Genomic DNA, 9,416 nt, shown 5'->3' with positions numbered 1-9,416 from the left:
GGAGGATAAGTATATAATACATTGCTGTATACACTGAATGGAGATATATACACACTCAGGAGGAGGATAAGTATATAATACATTGCTGTATACACTGAATGGAGATATATATACACACTCAGGAGGAGGATAAGTATATAATACACTGCTGTATACACTGAATGGAGATATATATACACACTCAGGAGGAGGATAAGTATATAATACACTGCTGTATACACTGAATGGAGATATATATACACACTCAGGAGGAGGATAAGTATATAATACATTGCTGTATACACTGAATGGAGATATATACACACTCAGGAGGAGGATAAGTATATAATACACTGCTGTATACACTGAATGGAGATATATATACACACTCAGGAGGAGGATAAGTATATAATACATTGCTGTATACACTGAATGGAGATATATACACACTCAGGAGGAGGATAAGTATATAATACATTGCTGTATACACTGAATGGAGATATATATACACACTCAGGAGGAGGATAAGTATATAATACACTGCTGTATACACTGAATGGAGATATATATACACACTCAGGAGGAGGATAAGTATATAATACATTGCTGTATACACTGAATGGAGATATATATACACACTCAGGAGGATAAGTATATAATACACTGCTGTATACACTGAATGGAGATATATATACACACTCAGGAGGAGGATAAGTATATAATACACTGCTGTATACACTGAATGGAGATATATATACACACTCAGGAGGAGGATAAGTATATAATACACTGCTGTATACACTGAATGGAGATATATATACACACTCAGGAGGAGGATAAGTATATAATACATTGCTGTATACACTGAATGGAGATATATATACACACTCAGGAGGAGAAGTATATAATACATTGCTGTATACACTGAATGGAGATATATATACACTCAGGAGGAGGATAAGTATATAATACACTGCGGTATACACTGAATGGAGATATATACACACACTCAGGAGGAGGATAAGTATATAATACACTGCTGTATACACTGAATGGAGATATATATATACACTCAGGAGGAGGATAAGTATATAAAACACTGCTGTATACACTGAATGGAGATATATACACACACTCAGGAGGAGGATAAGTATATAATACACTGCTGTATACACTGAATGGAGATATATATACACACTCAGGAGGAGGATAAGTATATAATACATTGCTGTATACACTGAATGGAGATATATATACACACTCAGGAGGAGGATAAGTATATAATACACTGCTGTATACACTGAATGGAGATATATACACACTCAGGAGGAGGATAAGTATATAATACACTGCTGTATACACTGAATGGAGATATATATACACACTCAGGAGGAGGATAAGTATATAATACACTGCTGTATACACTGAATGGAGATATATATACACACTCAGGAGGAGGATAAGTATATAATACATTGCTGTATACACTGAATGGAGATATATATACACACTCAGGAGGAGGATAAGTATATAATACACTGCTGTATACACTGAATGGAGATATATATACACACTCAGGAGGAGGATAAGTATATAATACATTGCTGTATACACTGAATGGAGATATATATACACACTCAGGAGGAGAAGTATATAATACATTGCTGTATACACTGAATGGAGATATATATACACTCAGGAGGAGGATAAGTATATAATACATTGCTGTATACACTGAATGGAGATATATATACACTCAGGAGGAGGATAAGTATATAATACATTGCTGTATACACTGAATGGAGATATATATACACTCAGGAGGAGGATAAGTATATAATACACTGCTGTATACACTGAATGGAGATATATATACACTCAGAGGAGTTACACCCCTGATCCCTCCCCCTCCCTGTTTACCAGGTCACCCACGGCCCTGTCTGCATCCCTGCAGAGAGCACTCCCATGATTAACCCCTTCCCTGCCAGCTAGCCTCCCCCCCCCCCCCCCCTTGTATCAGTACATACTCACTCAGGCTTTGTGCTTCAGGCCTCCAGCTTCTCCTTCCTCTCAGGGCTCTGCTGGTGACGTCACTCTCCTGCTCCGCACGGGAATGCAGGGGGTGAGAGAGACCTCTAGTGACCGGAAGCAGAATGCAGCTTCCTGCCACAAGAGCGAGCTGTGCACAGCCCCTATGTACCAGCGCTGATCAGGAGCACTCCCAGTTACAGGGCCAGGGAATATGACACAGGGCAGGGGCCCCCTAGGACGCAAGGGCCCCCGGGCAGCCGCCTACCATGCCCAATGGGTAAGACGGCCCTGGATAGATATGTACCAGAAAAATAAAAAAGCATACTCCCATGGCAGCACAGCAGTGGCTTTCTCCCCAGTAGTGGCTATGTACACACCTCACACCCAGCTCCCAGCCCCCGCAGCTCCTGTCTCCAGTCCCGCGGCCCCTGCACTCTCTTCTCTCCGGTCTGTCCCAGACATGTGACCTCATCAGCAGCAGGGGAGAAGATGAATGCCAGTGCGGCGGGGCTGGAGATAAGCGCTTCGGGGGCTGGGCGGTATGTGAGCTCAGGGCTCTGAAAGGGACAGAGCATGTGACCTGTCAGCGGCCACTGACCGATACTGAAGGCCGCAGCTGCTGAGTGTCAGATGGCCCTCAGTGTCAGTCAGTGGTCAGATGGCCCTCAGTGTCAGTCAGTGGTCAGTGTGTGGCAGCAGCGGCACCACCACCCCCCCGCTCCCCCCTCACCCCCTCTCCTGCTTGTAACTGCGGCCCCCTACCCCTGGTCACTGCTGATCACTCTGCTCTGTGACTGCACCGCCTCCCCCCTCCGTCCCCCTCCTCCCTCCGTCCCCGGCCAGAATGCATAGCAGTAAGACAGCAGAGAGATGAAGACCCCCTCCCCCAGCACTCCCATGATGAACACCTCCCCCCACCATCCCTTGTTTGATTAAAAATAAGAATAAGCACATACTCACTCTGTGCTTCAGCCGGCTCCAGCGTCTCCTTCTTCTCTCTGCCGGTGACGTCACTCTCCTGCTCCGCACGGGAAAGCAGGGGATGAGAGAGACCTCTAGTGACCGGAGGCAGAATGCAGCTTCCGGCCACTAGAGGGAGCAGTGCACAGCCCGTATCTGCTCATCAGGCGCGCTCGCAATTAAAGGGCCAGGTACATTCTGGGAAGCGGGACACTTGGGGCCCGTTCTGGGACAGCGGGACTTGACCCCGAAATCGGGACCGTCCCGCTAGATCCGGGACGGTTGGGAGGTATGTATATATATATATATATATATATTGTGACAAGGCACAAGGTATGGTGGTCGATGACAGATACGTGTCACCGTGGTTCAAGGCCTCGGTGGAGTAGGCCGGATAGAATTGGTCAGTAACCATAGGTTACGGATAGTTTTTTTCTAATTTAGTATACCTGCTTTCAAGCAGTTGTTCCGGGCCGGCTTTTACTGGAGCAGTCTCAGAGTTGGGTGGGATGACTGCTCCCACGTATCCGTCCCGGGTTTTCCCTATAACAGCCAGGAGACTAGGTGAGCTGGGGGTGGTGTGTAACTCCAAGGCTGGAGCTTGTTTGGAGGTTCTGCTGTGTTGGTTCCAGGCAGAGAAGCTGGAGAATCTGCTGTAGCCTAAAAAGACTGTTCTGGTGAGAGAATCCTGTTTTCGTTTAACCCTTTGTGCCTGAAGCCAGGCTATCCTTATGTTATTTGCACCTGCTGAAGAGAAGCTGTTTTGTTACTGCTTGGACTTTGTGAAATAAAACCCAGTGATTTTAACTCTGCTGTGTCTGTGATACCTGTGACGGAGCTAACCCCCCACAATATATATATATATATATATATATATATATATATATATATGTTGTATGAGGCTTTTACGCCTCAAATGTTTCGTTTCAATATCTTTCACTTTTTTAACATTGGTTGTGCAAGTCCTGTTAGACTGCTTCACTATATGAGTGACCTATGTGACTATAGTGTATACATGAACACCGCTTTAGAGCTGCTAGTTGGGTATTAGTACACCTGCTGTCTGATCATTTTCTCCAGTACTGCTACAATGAAGCTATGAAACTGTGTATGTGTGTGAACACAGCCCTAGAGCTGCTATTGTGTACACCTGCTGCCTGATTACTTTCTATAGTACTGCCATCGGATGATGCAGTGAAGCTATGTAATTGTGTGTGTGTGAACCAGGGGCGTAGCTAGGGGTTCAGCCTAGGGGGGGCGAGCAAGTCTGAGTGGGCCCCCAACCGATTATGTTACCCAAAGGGAACCTCACTTGACAACAATGCTTTCTAAATAATAAAGGGTATATTCTGCTCCATTACTCATAGTGAATTAGGAGCAGTGTTAGAGGCTTCTACATTTACATATATAGACACATAAAATGAAACAGTGACTTACAAGGGGTGTCTTCTCATCGGAGTCGCTCACTATCCCAATGTCATGGATGTATGGGCAGTATAACAGGTTCACCTGAGATCTGTAGTTAAAACCGTAATAAAAGTTAAATCCATTATGCAAAGACTATTATTTTCCCTATACACTGACTGACCCATATACCATAGAGGTAGATAATTTGCATTCTGCCTAAGACAGGTGCATCACTCACAGGGAGGTACCGCAGGCTCAATCACTAGCTAACTCGGGCAGCCACTACAGGCTGCTGCACCCTGCTCTCTGTCATCCGAATCACAGCTTTCTGATTTAAACATACTTGTCCCTTATCCTGTAAGAGACTGGGGGGGGTCGGACCTCTGCCCCCATTCCCCCAGGATCTCCAGATCAGCCCCCAGCTCCTCTATGAAGCTGCCAGAGAGAACTGGGCCAAGTAGGGTTAAATCAGAAAACCCCTGGGATGAGAAAACTCAGTGGACAGTGCACTATATATGACTGGAGGCCGCTTCAGCTTGGTTGTGAGTCCAGCTCCCCCTGTGTCCACATGTCCAGCTCCCCCTGTGTCCACATGTCCAGCTCCCCCTGTTTCCACATGTCCAGCTCCCCCTGTTTACCAGCTCCCCCTGTTTCCACATGTCCAGCTCCCCCTGTTTCCACATGTCCAGCTCCCCCTGTTTACCAGCTCCCCCTGTTTCCACATGTCCAGCTCCCCCTGTTTCCACATGTCCAGCTCCCCCTGTGTCCACATGTCCAGCTCCCCCTGTGTCCACATGTCCAGCTCCCCCTGTGTCCACATGTCCAGCTCCCCCTGGTTTCCACATGTCCAGCTCCCCCTGTGTCCACATGTCCAGCTCCCTCTGTTTCCACATGTCCAGCTCCCCCTGTTTCCACATGTCCAGCTCCCCCTGTGTCCACATGTCCAGCTCCCCCTGTGTCCACATGTCCAGCTCCCCCTGTGTCCACATGTCCAGCTCCCCCTGGTTTCCACATGTCCAGCTCCCCCTGTGTCCACATGTCCAGCTCCCCCTGCGTCCACATGTCCAGCTCCCCCTGTTTACCAGCTCCCCCTGTTTCCACATGTCCAGCTCCCCCTGTTTCCACATGTCCAGCTCCCCCTGTTTCCACATGTCCAGCTCCCCCTGTGTCCACATGTCCAGCTCCCCCTGTGTCCACATGTCCAGCTCCCCCTGGTTTCCACATGTCCAGCTCCCCCTGGTTTCCACATGTCCAGCTCCCTCTGTTTCCACATGTCCAGCTCCCCCTGTTTCCACATGTCCAGCTCCCCCTGTTTACCAGCTCCCCCTGTTTCCACATGTCCAGCTCCCCCTGTTTCCACATGTCCAGCTCCCCCTGTTTCCACATGTCCAGCTCCCTCTGTTTACCAGCTCCCCCTGTTTCCACATGTCCAGCTCTCCCTGGTTTCCACATGTCCAGCTCCCCCTGTTTCCACATGTCCAGCTCCCCCTGGTTTCCACATGTCCAGCTCCCCCTGGTTTCCACATTTCCAGCTCCCTCTGTTTCCACATGTCCAGCTCCCCCTGTTTACCAGCTCCCCCTGTGTCCACATGTCCAGCTCTCCCTGCGTCCACATGTCCAGCTCTCCCTGCGTCCACATGTCCAGCTCTCCCTGCGTCCACATGTCCAGCTCTCCCTGTGTCCACATGTCCAGCTCCCCCTGTGTCCACATGTCCAGCTCCCCCTGCGTCCACATGTCCAGCTCTCCCTGGTTTCCACATGTCCAGCTCCCCCTGTGTCCACATGTCCAGCTCTCCCTGTGTCCACACGTCCAGCTCCCCCTGCGTCCACATGTCCAGCTCTCCCTGGTTTCCACATGTCCAGCTCCCCCTGTGTCCACATGTCCAGCTCTCCCTGTGTCCACACGTCCAGCTCCCCCCTGTCCAGGTCGGCCTGTTTACCAGCTGGGTTGTCTGTGTGCGGCCGTCCGGCACTGACCTGGTGCGAGCGCGGGAGACGGAACAGCGCGGCGCCAGAGGTGATTGGCAGGTGGGCGGGCCAGGGCGGCGCACGCACCAGCAGCGGTGCGCTGAGGCCGTACGCATCAGATTAAGATGGCGGCGGCCGGGGGAGCTGTGGCAGCAGTGCAGCACTTAAGATGGCGGGCGGCTGAAAAAAATTCAATAGCGATCTGAGTGGGTCCCTGCCAGAGTGGGCCCGGGGGCGGCCGCCCCCCCTGCCCCCCATCAAATTTTGCTACTGTGTAGCGGGCTCTGTAGTTAGGTGTGTATACCTTTATGTAGCGGCTCTGTAGAGAAGTGTGTATACCTTTATGTAGCGGGCTCTGTAGTCAGGTGTGTATACCTTTATGTAGCGGTCTCTGTAGATAGGTGTGTATACCTTTATGTAAATGTCTCTGTAGATAAGTATGTATACCTTTATGTAGCGGGCTCTGTAGTTAGGTGTGTATACCTTTATGTAGCGGGCTCTGTAGTTAGGTGTGTATACCTTTATGTAGCGGCTCTGTAGTTAGGTGTGTATACCTTTATGTAGATGTCTCTGTAGTTAGGTGTGTATACCTTTATGTAGATGTCTCTGTAGATAAGTGTGTATACCTTTATGTAGCGGCTCTGTAGTTAGGTGTGTATACCTTTATGTAGCGGGCTCTGTAGATAGGTGTATATACCTTTATGTAGCGGGTTCTGTAGTTAGGTGTGTATACCTTTATGTAGCAGGCTCTGTAGTTAGGTGTGTATACCTTTATGTAGCGGGCTCTGTAGATAAGTGTGTATACCTTTTATGTAGATGTCTCTGTAGATAAGTGTGTATACCTTTATGTAGCAGGCTCTGTAGTTAGGTGTGTATACCTTTATGTAGCAGGCTCTGTAGTTAGGTGTGTATACCTTTATGTAGCAGGCTCTGTAGTTAGGTGTGTATACCTTTATGTAGCAGGCTCTGTAGTTAGGTGTGTATACCTTTATGTAGCAGGCTCTGTAGTTAGGTGTGTATACCTTTATGTAGCGGGCTCTGTAGTTATGTGTGTATACCTTTATCTAGCGGCTCTATAGTTAGGTGTGTATACCTTTATGTAGCGGGCTCTGTAGTTAGGTGTGTATACCTTTATGTAGATGTTTCTGTAGAGAAGTGTGTATACCTTTATGTAGCGGGCTCTGTAGATAAGTGTGTATACCTTTATGTAGATGTCTCTGTAGTTAGGTGTGTATACTTTTATGTAGCGGGCTCTGTAGTTATGTGTGTATACCTTTATCTAGCGGCTCTATAGTTAGGTGTGTATACCTTTATGTAGCGGCTCTGTAGTTAGGTGTGTATACCTTTATGTAGCGGGCTCTGTAGTTAGGTGTGTATACCTTTATGTAGCGGGCTCTGTAGATAGGTGTGTATACCTTTATGTAGATGTTTCTGTAGAGAAGTGTGTATACCTTTATGTAGCGGGCTCTGTAGATAAGTGTGTATACCTTTATGTAGATGTCTCTGTAGTTAGGTGTGTATACTTTTATGTAGCGGGCTCTGTAGTTATGTGTGTATACCTTTATCTAGCGGCTCTATAGTTAGGTGTGTATACCTTTATGTAGCGGCTCTGTAGTTAGGTGTGTATACCTTTATGTAGCAGGCTCTGTAGTTAGGTGTGTATACCTTTATGTAGATGTTTCTGTAAAAAGTGTGTATACCTTTATGTAGCGGGCTCTGTAGATAAGTGTGTATACCTTTATGTAGATGTCTCTGTAGTTAGGTGTGTATACCTTTATGTAGCGGGCTCTGTAGTTATGTGTGTATACCTTTATCTAGCGGCTCTATAGTTAGGTGTGTATACCTTTATGTAGCGGCTCTGTAGTTAGGTGTGTATACCTTTATGTAGCGGGCTCTGTAGTTAGGTGTGTATACCTTTATGTAGCGGGCTCTGTAGATAGGTGTGTATACCTTTATGTAGCGGGCTCTGTAGTTAGGTGTGTATACCTTTATCTAGCGGCTCTATAGTTAGGTGTGTATACCTTTATGTAGCGGGCTCTGTAGTTAGGTGTGTATACCTTTATGTAGCGGGCTCTGTAGATAGGTGTGTATACCTTTATGTAGCGGGCTCTGTAGTCAGGTGTGTATACCTTTATGTAGCGGGCTCTGTAGTTAGGTGTGTATACCTTTATGTAGCGGGCTCTGTAGTTAGGTGTGTATACCTTTATGTAGCGGGCTCTGTAGATAAATGTGTATACCTTTATGTAGATGTCTCTGTTGATAAGTGTGTATTCATTTATGTAAATGTCTCTGTAGCTAGATGTACAGTGGTGCCTTGGATTACAAGCATAATTCGCTCCGGTACCGCGCTTGTAATCCAAATCCACTCTTAAACCAAAGCAAATTTTCCCATAAGAAATGACTGAAATGCAGACAATTGGTTCCACATCCCAAATATAATGATTTAATAATAATAATGACTCTTTGGTCTTTGCATCACCTATTGCCCACCAGTGTCGGGTAACCCATCCCAGAGGGCGACACAAGCCCCAGACCTTGTTACCTAAGATGAGCAGAGTGGTCAGAGTTCTCTGATTACACCTGCGCTGCGAGTGCATAGGCTTCTAGCAACTTTGCTCTATCCGGATAAGATCCTTTACTTTGTGTGGATACTGTCCTGCACTGTGTTTCATTTTGTCCACGGCGTGGGTTAGGATGATCCTCACTTGTCCTCTCTAGTCTGTGCGCTGCTCAACGTCTGGACCCAGTGTCTGACTGGGCCACTGGAGGACCCTCCCCCACTCCCAGTGACCGTCCAGCAGCTAGGGCCCCCAGACAGCCATAGGGTGATGCTGCCTGTCCTCAGTGTGCCCCAGCGCCAGACGTGCTACAGCAGGATAAATAGATGTTTTTTCAGGGACTGCCCGACAAAACCATGTCCTGGGAAGCTCCGCCCCTGTCGTGGGAAGCCCCGCCTCCCTCTGGTGTTAGTGATCTCAATCATGCAGAGCAGGGAGAGGAGTCATTGGGGGACTAAAGGAACCATACTGGTTAGGTAAGTATAGCTTTTTTGTTTTAAATACAGATGGAGG

The sequence above is a fragment of the Dendropsophus ebraccatus genome, chromosome 12, assembly GCF_027789765.1.
Source record: "Dendropsophus ebraccatus isolate aDenEbr1 chromosome 12, aDenEbr1.pat, whole genome shotgun sequence".
Lineage (NCBI taxonomy): Eukaryota > Metazoa > Chordata > Amphibia > Anura > Hylidae > Dendropsophus > Dendropsophus ebraccatus.
This window is presented reverse-complemented; position numbering follows the sequence as displayed.